This window comes from Dermacentor albipictus, chromosome 6 (genome assembly GCF_038994185.2).
Source record: "Dermacentor albipictus isolate Rhodes 1998 colony chromosome 6, USDA_Dalb.pri_finalv2, whole genome shotgun sequence".
In the NCBI taxonomy this organism is placed as follows: Eukaryota; Metazoa; Arthropoda; class Arachnida; order Ixodida; family Ixodidae; genus Dermacentor; species Dermacentor albipictus.
Genome location: NC_091826.1, coordinates 15,509,459 through 15,521,295, shown reverse-complemented (window position 1 = coordinate 15,521,295; position 11,837 = coordinate 15,509,459). Strand labels below are relative to the sequence as shown.

Here is an 11,837-nt window from a genome sequence, read left to right as displayed (position 1 = left end):
CCGAGATCGGCAAAGAATTTATTAGTCTGCCACAGTAAATTGTATTATAAAGTAGCCAAACTATTTCAATCAAAAAGTTGAATTCGAATCCTCATGCACCTTCATCGTAGCTCAGTGTATGTTTGCGGGCATTACAGGCAGAAGCGTATCCCCGCAGGCCGGCTGTACCCGGTTTAGAGGCAAACCGGATGTGACGTGAGCCAGTGCCGTACTCCCTGCCCCCAGATAGGTACTTGTACGCCTAGGGAAAGACGCTGCTAGGTGCTGCTGCTAAATCCCTGTGGTTTCTGCCGGCTCACGTAGGTTCGTTCGCGTGGTCTTGTTACGCCTCGCTGGATCGTGTTCAGTCATGCCGTCCTTGCGCGGCGTCATTGTCGGCGAGTCAGGTTAAATTCTTTAATAGGTCGCGCCTGTGCCTAATTGAGTCTATTAAAGACTGCACATTCAGTTTTGCTGGCTACAATTCAGTGTGGCTGGCGTGGGCTGTCTCCACGATGCGCTTCGAGCGTGTCGATTTCGCCGTTCTTTATGTTGGCGGAAATGACCGTGAAAGCAACATGGATCTACAAGAAATATGCAACAACATCAAGGTAAGTCTACTGAAATCACAAAATTTGAAACAATAAGCGCTAATAGTTGTGTTTTCTTTTAAATTTTAGGTCTTGATTGTTCAGCGAGACGGCGCCCGTCGTGCTGGTTTTCAAGGTGCTCTCTCGCTGGCTAGAAGATGCTGATGCGGAACAGAAAATGCAAAAACGTCGCTTGCTCAACCGCAAATTGACGGCTACGCTGAAGTGCATGCCGTGTCTGCGGAATTTGAACCCCGAGGTATGGACCCCTTTCTTCCAGAGGCATGCCGTTACATACCGTCAGGAACACGCTTGGCTTATTTCTGACTCGGTAAAAAAATGTTTCACTTTTTCTCGCTGCTCGCTGCTGAAGAAATGCGGACCGTTTGTCGTAGTTGTCTCCATCACAGGGTGGCATTACTGCGGTGAACAAAGCAAGTGTTGCCGTACATACTGTGCGCACTTCACCCTTTGTTGGGCGGTCGGAAAATATTGGTCCCACTATTCAGGGCAACTTCGCTACTCTGTAGCGGTGAAGTGTAATTTCTACCATTGAACGTTCCTGTGTAGACATGTTTCTGAATCACGTTAAGCACATTTTTTCGTCAATTTCTTTGTCAAACATGCGATAGAGCGGTTGCGCAGATTGTTTACTTCCCTTTCTACAATGTTTGGTTTATTCTGTCGCCGTCCTTCAAACCACCACAGCGGCAAATCGACTCTTTTGATCGAAATTCCGCGTTTTCATAATAGCTGAATTTTGGTGCGGTTAGGTGTCTAAATTTCTCGTGCCCACAGCTACCAAAACAGGTGATCAAATTATTAGCATCGCGAATAAATCGCATTCCTACATATGCAAGCTGCTACATATTTTTGATTGATTGATTGAATAACTTTAATGAGCGGTTCTTAAAACGAAACCCGCTTTGCCTCTTCCTTGCTCAGTGGGTGGTGGCTGCTGCAGTCCTGCCAATATTGGTCACTGTGTATGGCACTGGATATGTGCTGCTTGGCATGTGTCCAAATGGCAACTTGGTTACCTGTTAAGTGCAGCTCAACATGTACCACTGGGTAGACACGTAGAACAAGAGGCAAGAAATTAAGTATACAACAGGAAATTTAAGAAGTCAGCCACAGAGAAGTCGGAAAGTCAGCATCGAAAGCAACCGAGTATGGACAAAAATGAACTAAACGAGACCAGGACATGCATTGTGTGCAGAATTATAGAAGTAAACGAGTGGTTGCATTTTACTGAACATTACAAAGGCTTCACTTATAACCGATTTTCACATATGCATGGAATCTGCTAACTTTTCTGTGCAAAACTCTACCGGAAAGGATATATTGCATCCATCGGTGTTAATATATTTCCTAGCATATTTTCTCTTTTTCAGCCAACATACACATCCCCGTTAAATCAAATAGATCACTGTAGATGGCTGCCACAAGCATATTACAAGAACTGTGAATTGGAAGCTGTTGGCTACCTGTGGCACGAAGTCATGCAAGGGTACATGTAGTCTTTGTGTGCACATTGACTTCATGTTTTACTCATTTGACTGGCTCCTATTGCACTCCGGCTGAATAGCAATAACACACAGGCCACTTTACGCTCGAGAAGCCTGCGAAAGCTGCAGGTACATTCATAAAAGTTCATAAGTACATGGCATTAGTGAAAAAAATTAAAACCTTTTCTGGTACAGCCGTGCGTTGTCGGAAGTGTCTCAATGCATTGCAGTGATTAAACAGGCACATATTGGCTGTACCACTTGGATTTCAGCGTGCACGCGTTGGCTGGATAAAAAATTCTACCATATTTTAACACCGAACATTAGCTCACGGGTGGAAAGCGCTGTTTCTGTTGTAAATAGATGTGGCTTGCACACAAGGTATGCTGCATGAACAGAAGGTGCTGCAGCCACATAACCTGACCTTTGATCTTCATTATGCTCACAGATTGAAGGGATGGAACTAAGTGCGTCTTTTAAATGCTTGATTTCAGCCAGTTAAATTTGCCAACACGGGGGATTCAAACCACTGGTGTCCATCTGCTGTTGGGCTGGATTCTCAATTTAGTGAGAATACTTACTGCGTTCATTGGTGCTGACAGATATCAAGTCAGTTGTAGCTCGGCATTTACTGTATTCCGTTTGTCACCAAAATGCTAGAGAACCACTCGAGATCCTTCGATGTCAGCATCGTCATAATCAGTGGGCACCCCATAAGAAAAATAGGTCAATTTTGGATGGTATCCTTGCAAGTGGGAGAAGGCTAGGCCACAGAAACTCTCGTTTCTGATTTGTGCACTATTCAGCCACGTTAAAATGTGAGGAGCCTAGACATCTAAAAGACGAGGAGCAAGCAAATTGAATGTAGCTACCAAGCAAAAAATGTGGAAGCGTAAGCTGTTGATTTTTTACTCTAAAGGCACGTTCACACTGAAGACGGAGCGGCTAAACCGGGCAAAGCTCTTGGCCAGGCAGATAAAAGCAGGCGTTAAACGTGGCAGCAAGCCCGATCGCTTGCGGACCACTTTTTTTCCTGCCCGCCAGAGCTGTCCGCTTTGCTGCAGCCAATTGGAACACCAGACGACGCTGGCGTGTGCGCGATAAGGATGGACGACCGGTGCCACGAGACGGCGACAAGTGCACCACAAAAACGTAAGATACTCCGCCTCGGCGGTGCGGGCAGCCAGGCAAGCTGTCCAGTATACAGGGTGTTTCAGCTAACTTGTGCCGAGGCTTTAAAAGAGAAAGACCGAAAGAAACTAGGCCTGCAGTACTCAAATGCAATCAATTCAGTAAACTACCCTTTTGAGCAACTTTAGTACTTACAGCTCATTGAGAAACATCTGCTTTATTTTTATGTGGTTATTTTTTCAGGACAAAAGAAAGTGCACAAAATCGAAAAAAAGTACCATGCAACTATGCACTTTTTAGCAGTGATGAACAATGCGGCATGCAGACAGGATGTAAAAAATATGCAGTTCTGACACACTGAAAATTATGTAAGCAGCTTTCTTTGCTGCTTCTGTTCGTTGATGGCATTTGGCAGTGATGTGTTAAATGTTACCTTGCATGCACCACTTGTGTTTGTAGTACAAAGAGCTCACAGACAGACGTGCGCTCCGATGCTCAAGGTGGTGTTGTGCACCATCCATATCCTGTGAGAGTAGTGGCACTGTCATTCCCTCACATGGCGCATCGCATGGCGGGTGAGGTAGAGAAATCCGTTTATTGAATCCTTAGGAGAAATAGTTGCTGCCACGTCCTGTGCCCGACAGAGCAGTGCCTGCTGGCCACCCAGTGTTGCAGTGTAGGGACATTGAAGTTTTGATGCTGGACCACCACTTGCATACTGTCGTTTTGACGGCGTGGTGCTGTATTGCAGTTTTGCATCTGCACATCCTGTGTCAATTGTTGGCATGGACACACTTGCCGTGTTTATTTTTTTCAGAAATAGCATAAACATGCCATACCACACCTTGAACTATCATTATATTTTTAGTTTGCCCACAACTGTCACCATGTCTAGTTGTAGTGTTTTTCTTTTAAAGAGACTCCATACGAAAGATGCTTTCTGATGGCATCTTTACCTTCTCGTGTGATCATTCAGCGAGCACAAAGTACTGCAGCTTCTGCAATGCTTTTGTCTATTCCTTCTAGGCACACTACTCTCAATGTATCATTAGCGCTGAAATAGAATACCACCTGTTGCTCAAAGCAGCTTCAATATAGATTCTAATCGGAATAGGCAGACTTGTGGCAGTATACAACTTTCTATAGCCATAAAAGGCAAGCTAGCATAGTGGGGCATCTCAATGCTCGTAAAAGCATTCAACTGCATGTATCTCCAAATAACTAAGCTCAAGCAGACACTGTCAATATCTGTGCTTGTCACGGTGAGTTGGTGCGGGAACTTGAAGGTGTCGCTTTTCCTTCATATTTGTGTGTCTCTTATGTTTTTGCTAAGGCTCTTGCCACAGCAAAGTTGCTCTTGTGGTATTTTAGAAGGGTAATTTACTAATCACCTAGGCAATGTCATTTCCTACATTTGGTTGCACCGTGTGCATCAGTGCAATAAAATGGGTCAAACGGCTTAGTACAAGATGTTGCCAGGCCTTTTTGGCACGACACTTGTGGATAACATTTTGGTGTGGCTTGGGCGAGACCGAAAGAGAGAAATTTGCACATACGAGCACAAAGGCCAGGCACTGTTCCCTTGTGGCCTGCACAACCACTAGAATAGCAGCTAGTCTTATCAATTCATACCGAGTATCACAAAGTGGATTATTGCAAGAACTGTAGCTTGGTTGATACAAGGCACTTACAGCTGCAGCTGAAACATGTGGTGTGATCAACATGTACAAGGTTACAACACTCTTCACCCTTTTTGTATTTAAGACTTTTTAAACTTTGCCCGCAATTTGATTACAGCTTTCCAGAGTTCCTTGGAAAATCCGCCCATGCTCCTGCCATGTACATTGCCCCGCCCCCCCCTCCTCGATGTGGCATGCAAGATGGCAGCAGCAGCTGTGGAACAGTTGAAGAGGCGAAGAAAGGTCCACATTATAATAGGTTGTATGTAAATAAAACTGATTGAACACAACCGATTCGGCTTCCACTTTCGTCAAGACAATTGTCAGCAAACAAATGGAGTAATTTCAGTAGGGTGATACTAATAGTGCATAGAAATTCTTGGAAGCCTCGTCAGCTTTCTTGCTGTTAACAGGCTGTGTTGGTGAGGTGGTTTAGGCAGGGAATGCCAATTCATGAGGGATGGTCATGGCCACCATGTTCAATGTATGTGCAGCATCAATCAGTTCTCTAGACCGAGTGCACTAATGTCATGGCAGGCCAGCACTTCGTCGCATGATATATTTTCAAACCTCGCATGCTTTGGGGCTCTGAGAAAATTAATGAAGCATGAAACTAAAATCGGCATGTTGCAGTTTTCAATACAACCATCACTGCATTTGTCCATTCTTGAAACAAATTTTATTGTACCAAATGCATACAGAATTGTGGAATATCCGAAGTACATTTTGCTTGTTTTGGTCGAGCAGCTGGCAGAACAAAACCACAAAGTTCCAAAGCAGGAAGGTAACACTTCTTTTGAAGTACACAACGAGTGCAAAACTTGCCGCCAATTAAAAAAAGAAGGGAGCTGCGACACACCATTTCTTGGTTCTTTGACCATTTATTTTTTCTTTTGTGGCTGATGTTTAAAAATCCTTGCTATAGCAAATGCAAAGACATCAAAAATTAACGCACGACAGATATTGGTACTATGGTGTAAAGTAATGAAGATATAATTTTGCATGCACATTATTTCGTCTGAAATAGAGGGATATAGCACAAACGTTGCTCTTCAATCCCAATAAAATATAAGGAACTCGTGGGCTACAAGAGGGCTACGGATGATTGTTGAGGGCCTCGGCTTCTGTAATGTGCAGCTATACTTAAGTACACAAGCATTTTTGGAATCTGCCTCTACCTGGGTGCAGCTTTGTGACCTGGAATGAAAAGCCACAGCCATTGAGCTGCTGCAGTGGTGACATCACAGTAAAAGGGAATAGTGAAAAATTAAAACAATAATATGGCCATGCAACTTGCAACAAATCAGATAGGTCACCTGAAGCTTCTATTTCCAATTTTTCTGGTGTTGCATAGAAGGGCAAAAATCTTGAAATAGTGTACGACTTTCATGCATAAACAATTGTGCATATCTACTTTTTTTTAACCGTGCAGATATTTAGCAAAAAGTTTTGAGCACGGAGAGCCCAGCGTTTTTGCAAAGGAGTTTCTAGGTGAGGTGGACACACTATGCTGCTAATAATGCGAGTTTCAGAAAATTAATTTTGAAAAATTCAGTCACTTTTTTTATTAGTAACTTGGCGGCAGCCTTCTAAATGGCATATTTGGAGGCAGTCGCATGTGAACGCACACCCTTTCTTTTTCTAAATCTCGAAAATTGCACTTATTTTGAGATATTCATTATCGCGCTCAATTGAGTACAATCAAAACTTGGTGCATCCTCCTCCACATCAGGCGGCAGTGCCCTGTCAAGAAGTGTGGGACAAAGCTTAAATGATAGCCTGATATGGCACACTGACGCACATGCTTGCCAGGCAAAGTGTGTCGTATCAGCAGCTACAATGACTGGCCAAGATGTTTCCATCTGATGAGATAGCGGGACCTTCTTTTCTGCACTCCCAGCACACTCAGTTCCAATATTGCCTCGATTTACCAGTGAAATTCAATGATGAATATCTTGAATTAGGTGCAACTTTCAAGATTTGTAAGAAATGAGAGTGCATTAGAGGAATTCCTCTGCAAGAATGCCACATTTTCCGCGCTCATAACTTGAAAACGAGAAAATCTGTACGGTAATAAAAGACGCCCTATACGTATACAGTGCATTGGAGCATTTCATGCAACCAATATTCAAGCACCTTCTGTCTACAAAGAATTCATAAAGCAAATTTATGCACTAATACTGGAATCAGTTACGAGCACTGGAAATGCAAACACTGTTATGAACCCTGGTCACATGCCAGGCATTGTGTTGCTGCTCTCTGCGTAGGGCCTATGAATAAAAACCACCTTCAACATCGCACAGTAAGCTACTAATTGCTATGTGTAGGAAGACCTACAGTTCTTCAAATGCAATTATGACCTAGACATTCTAAAGTTTTTCTAATAATGTACTTTTAGTGAACAAGTCCCCAAAACTTGGAACAACTCTGAAGCTATAATGCCATTATTATCTGAAAGATGCACTACACATTTTTTTAACGCAGTAAGGAAACATTCATAATCGACAATGCCACCATTTTGAGAGTCATAATATTGCACTGCGTGCAGCAAGGATAGCACAATCTCGCACAAAAGATTATGTCTCTCCCGCAGCCTTTGAGGCCCCCTTTATTATGTCTCGCTTATGATGCCGTAACATAGTACGAAACCATGATGACGTAACTTATGATCGTGAGTTACTCTTGAAAGAAAGCTTGTGCACACATGCATATTCCTGCATTGTAACTCTGGAGTGCACTTAAAGTAAGGACACTGTGAAAAGAAGAAAAATAAGGCCAACAGCAAGAACCAGGCAGCGCAGTGCGATTTGCACCTTCTCGGCTGTTGTCGGTTTAAGTCACCTTTGCTGCAGCAGAGTCGTGTTATGCAGCGAAGCATATTTATCATCATGCAGTGAAGCATATCTGAAGTTAAAGGAGACACTGTCACGGGGCCCCTACGGGTGCTTATGGTTACCCGACACTAGCTTAAGTACCTATACTGTGACCTCTTCATGCATTTGGACAACACCAATCGCCATGTGTAAACCTCTGTGTTCACTGCTAATCTTGCCAAGAGCCTAAATTGTTCCAAACTACAAATTTCACCAAGTGGCAAACTTGGCAATGCTTCTGGAACCTCATTCTAAAGTACTTTAATACTACCAGGATGCTTCAATGTCAAACTGGATTAACAACCTGAGATGAAATTGCGCCAGCTTCTAACTTTCTGAATGTTTGCTTCACCTCCTACATCAGTGAGTAGGCAGTGTTCAATTGGCGCTCCCGCTTCACCAAGCAGACGACCGCTGACGAAAGCACAGTGAAGGCGAATAATGAGAGCGCAAGCAAACATTCAGAATGCGAGATCTCGCCCTTGGATTTAGAGAAAGGAAGGGTAATTTCATCACCAAGGAACCGAAGTATGCATTCAACAACAAAAGCTTCTGAACGGGCCACTTCCACATCAGCACTGTGGAAAGACTCTGATGAGCTTATCAACCAGCATAAATTTTCACTCGTGGCAGAAATTTTCACTACCACAATCGCAGGTTTAAAGATATTTGCATGATGACATTTTGGTCCAAAAAGAAGATCCGTTTGAGCGATGGTGTAAGCGTGGTGCCCACTGTTGGCTCGGCTTGCGAAGGGCGACCTGCTGATACCAGACACTTAAGCAGCTCTTTTTGATGTCTGAATCGATGGTGACATGCACTAGGTGTCACTGCTCTTCGAACATGTTGAGCTGTTGTCCTTGCTTCATGAAACATTAAGTAACTACAATTATGACATTGTCAAACAAAAGTGTTGTATTAGAGAATTTTGTTAACCACGAAGCATAATATCCCTGTACATTATTTGCTATGCAGTCTATGTAGTATAACTATTTTGCACCTCTGGTTGGTGAAAAGAAATGGATTTTTGCAATACCAATAGTATTCATATTCGAAAAGTATTCGCTTCGCACTTAGGTTTCATTATTCGAATTAGCTTTGAAATTAAAAAATTGATATTTCCACACCCATAGTTTTTACTCAAATACCTGGAGCATAAGTCATTTGAGGACGTAACTTCAGGAATAGCAACAGTATGCCACCAAAGAGTCAACACAGTTCAAATTTTTTTTACATTCTTTTACAATTGTTTTCTACTGTACATCATTAAAACGATCTTAAGCCTCAATAATTGACTAAACTAAGCTTTGATAACAGCTGCATGCTTGGAACGAACGGTGCATGTTCCAGCCACTCTAGGGTAGCAGTTTAGGGTAAAAAATATCTGTTACTTAGGAATGCCACTTGGTGACCTTGTGCAGAGAAATCCCAGCTGGACTTTGCCATTTGAAGCTGCTGCGCACAATGGCTAATCACTGGCTTCTTTGGTCTTCTCGATGGCATCTACTTGCTTGAGAAGCTCGACCTCAATGACGTCTGACCACTGGCAGCACATATTTCTGTTTATCACAGATAAAAATTGCCTATGAGCTCTTATTTCGCCCAAAACACAGACTTTTGCCACATTTAAGAAAGTGGCACTCTCCAAGTCAGTGTGGTCAGCATGTCTGGCATGCACTTTTATCTCCTGCGTCAGAGTGGAGTTACTATCCTAAATTAATGTGCTACAGAGATGACAGAGAGGTTGGCAAAGAAGTTATGTGCCCAGACAGAAAGAATGATAATATTTATGTCTACTGCAATCAAAGCCATCTATTTGAGCACCTTGCACCACCAGAGAAATCCTAATGGCTTCCTTTTCTTCCATCTCATAATGTGGGCGGTTACACCCCATTAAATGGTCCCTAAGATGGTTTTTGTCAACCCTGAGGAAATCTCTCACAGAAAACTTGTAGACAGTCTTGATAAGTGTTGTCAGATTACCTTTCAATGTGTCCTTTATCATCACTGTGGTGATCGTAATTTCAATTCATGTGCAGCACTCACACAGTGTGCACTCCTTGCAGACATCTGTAACTAGTGGCAGTTTACCAGCATACTTGAAGGGAGGAAAAAAGAGCATGGCCACACCAACCACATCACAGCATGTGCATACATCAGATGACATTGTGGAACCTAATTCTATGTCAGCAGGAAATGCATGGCTGCTGTCGCTATTTCGAGTGCAAATATTTGTCCCACGGGTACAGAGAAGTCATTATGGCAACCACATAATCCAGGCAGCTTAGTGCTGGGCAACTGCAATATTTATGAAGCAGCACACTGCATTCAAAGCCAGGCACTGTCACACTTGTCTGGGAAAATCGGTGCTTGTATACACAGGGGCTGGACCATTTCAAACCACAGTCACATTGGAACTCTGTCCACTCTCGTAGGGTGCATTTTCTGTGTAGTCACTGCCACTGCAGGAATAATTTTCTTCGAACTGCACAAACAGAAAATTGTAGCACTGTGCTCTGCAGTGCTTGGTGCAAAGGCAGAGCAGCCATGAGCCTTCTCCCATCCACAATTCAGAAATCCGCCAATACATAGATGGCTTACAGTGGCATCTCTACAGGCAGCACACACCACCTATATGCTGCCACTTAGATTGCAACACACTGAGGGTCTCCATGCCTTTATGTAAATGCTCAAATATACTACAGGACAGGATCTTTAGGGAATAAAGGTTGTTTCACGGTCCTCATATCTATGCTATGACAAAGCCAACTCCAACTGCACAGGTAGAAATTGCTGTGGAAAATTAAATTTTACAGTTCCATGTACCATATTTTCCATACAGTACTATAGTCTGCAGGATCTAATTTGGGCTGAAAAGCCCCTCTCATTAAGCACCATGGCAAATTTTAGTTATAGGTACATTGGAAGTTGTAAGATGCCGTCAAGGGAGCATTTCCTCAAACAAATATTTCTAATTAGTTCATTATTAAAGGAAATGGAAGAAATTGAAATGTTGCATTTTCACGCTGCCAGGACGCGAGTGCTAAAAGTGACGGCACTCAGCCCCTTTGCCTCCTAGTGAACTTCCTTCTTCATCTTCCCCCATGACGGAGCCAAGGGTTCACGTCATACTCGCTTACGAGCCGTCTTTTCTTTCCTTTTTTTCTTCTCTTCCTTTTTTGCTGTGGGGCACATATCCAGGGATGGCATTTAACATTGGTTGGCTTACGAAAGTCACGTGCCATGGTTGGTGATATTGCAGGCAGCACGTTTTACATAGAGACATTTGTGCATGTAACCTTGACTCTGGCTGAAGCAGGGCTTCGTTGAGACCATGATGGCTTTTGTTTAAAATTTCAGTTGTTTTCCCACTGTGCATCATTTTGATAATTTGGAGACAGGATTGTTAGTGTGTGATCTATGCACTGCACTTGTCGGTTTGCAACTTCCAATCTTGGTGAGACGCCTTTTCATATAACAAAGTGCAACTGAACTTCCTGAAGGCATTTGCCTCCTATGTTCAAGGGAAGCAGCCCACATCCGCATACCTTATTCACAGATGTCAATTCTTTTTTTGTTGCTGCTCCGTATTAAAGATGGGAACCCAAGACTGTGGAAGTAGCGTGGGCTTGGTGGTCTGGAGCTTACCATTGGTTGTCGGATCGTGCCGCTGACTGCATTTTGCAGCGGCTCATGAGTGCTGAGGGGGCCAGGCAGGAGATACGGCAACAATTCAACGAGTAGCAATGAATGTTTACTTCACATTGTTACGGAGTGGTCAACTCTGCAAGTTTCCCGATGGTGAGCGACAGACATGCTAGTTTGCTCAAAAACTGAAGGCTGAAGTCCATTAGCGAAGACGTCCTTTATAGTGTTTGGAATACCCTCGCTCAAGAAAAGGAGAGAGAAAACACTCTCCACGCTGGCGGCTGCCGCTCGATACATGGAAGTGTTCAACTAATTTTCTAACCCCCACTGGCTCAGTAGAAGGAAAGGCACTGACATGCGCATACACACACACACACGCACACAACGCTGGCATCTTCCCTGCCGAGGACAAAGAGAAATAACGAATGC

General features: G+C 43.4%; 1 long non-coding RNA gene across 1 annotated transcript; it reads left to right on the top strand.

Moving 5' to 3' along the window:
- The first annotated feature begins 126 nt into the window (after positions 1 to 126).
- On the top strand, positions 127 to 5,175 carry LOC139060817 (uncharacterized). Its single transcript, XR_011515051.1, has 4 exons — positions 127 to 590; positions 660 to 828; positions 2,997 to 3,229; positions 5,006 to 5,175. It is a non-coding gene; the product is annotated as an uncharacterized lncRNA (long non-coding RNA).
- Positions 5,176 to 11,837: the final 6,662 nt, after the last annotated feature.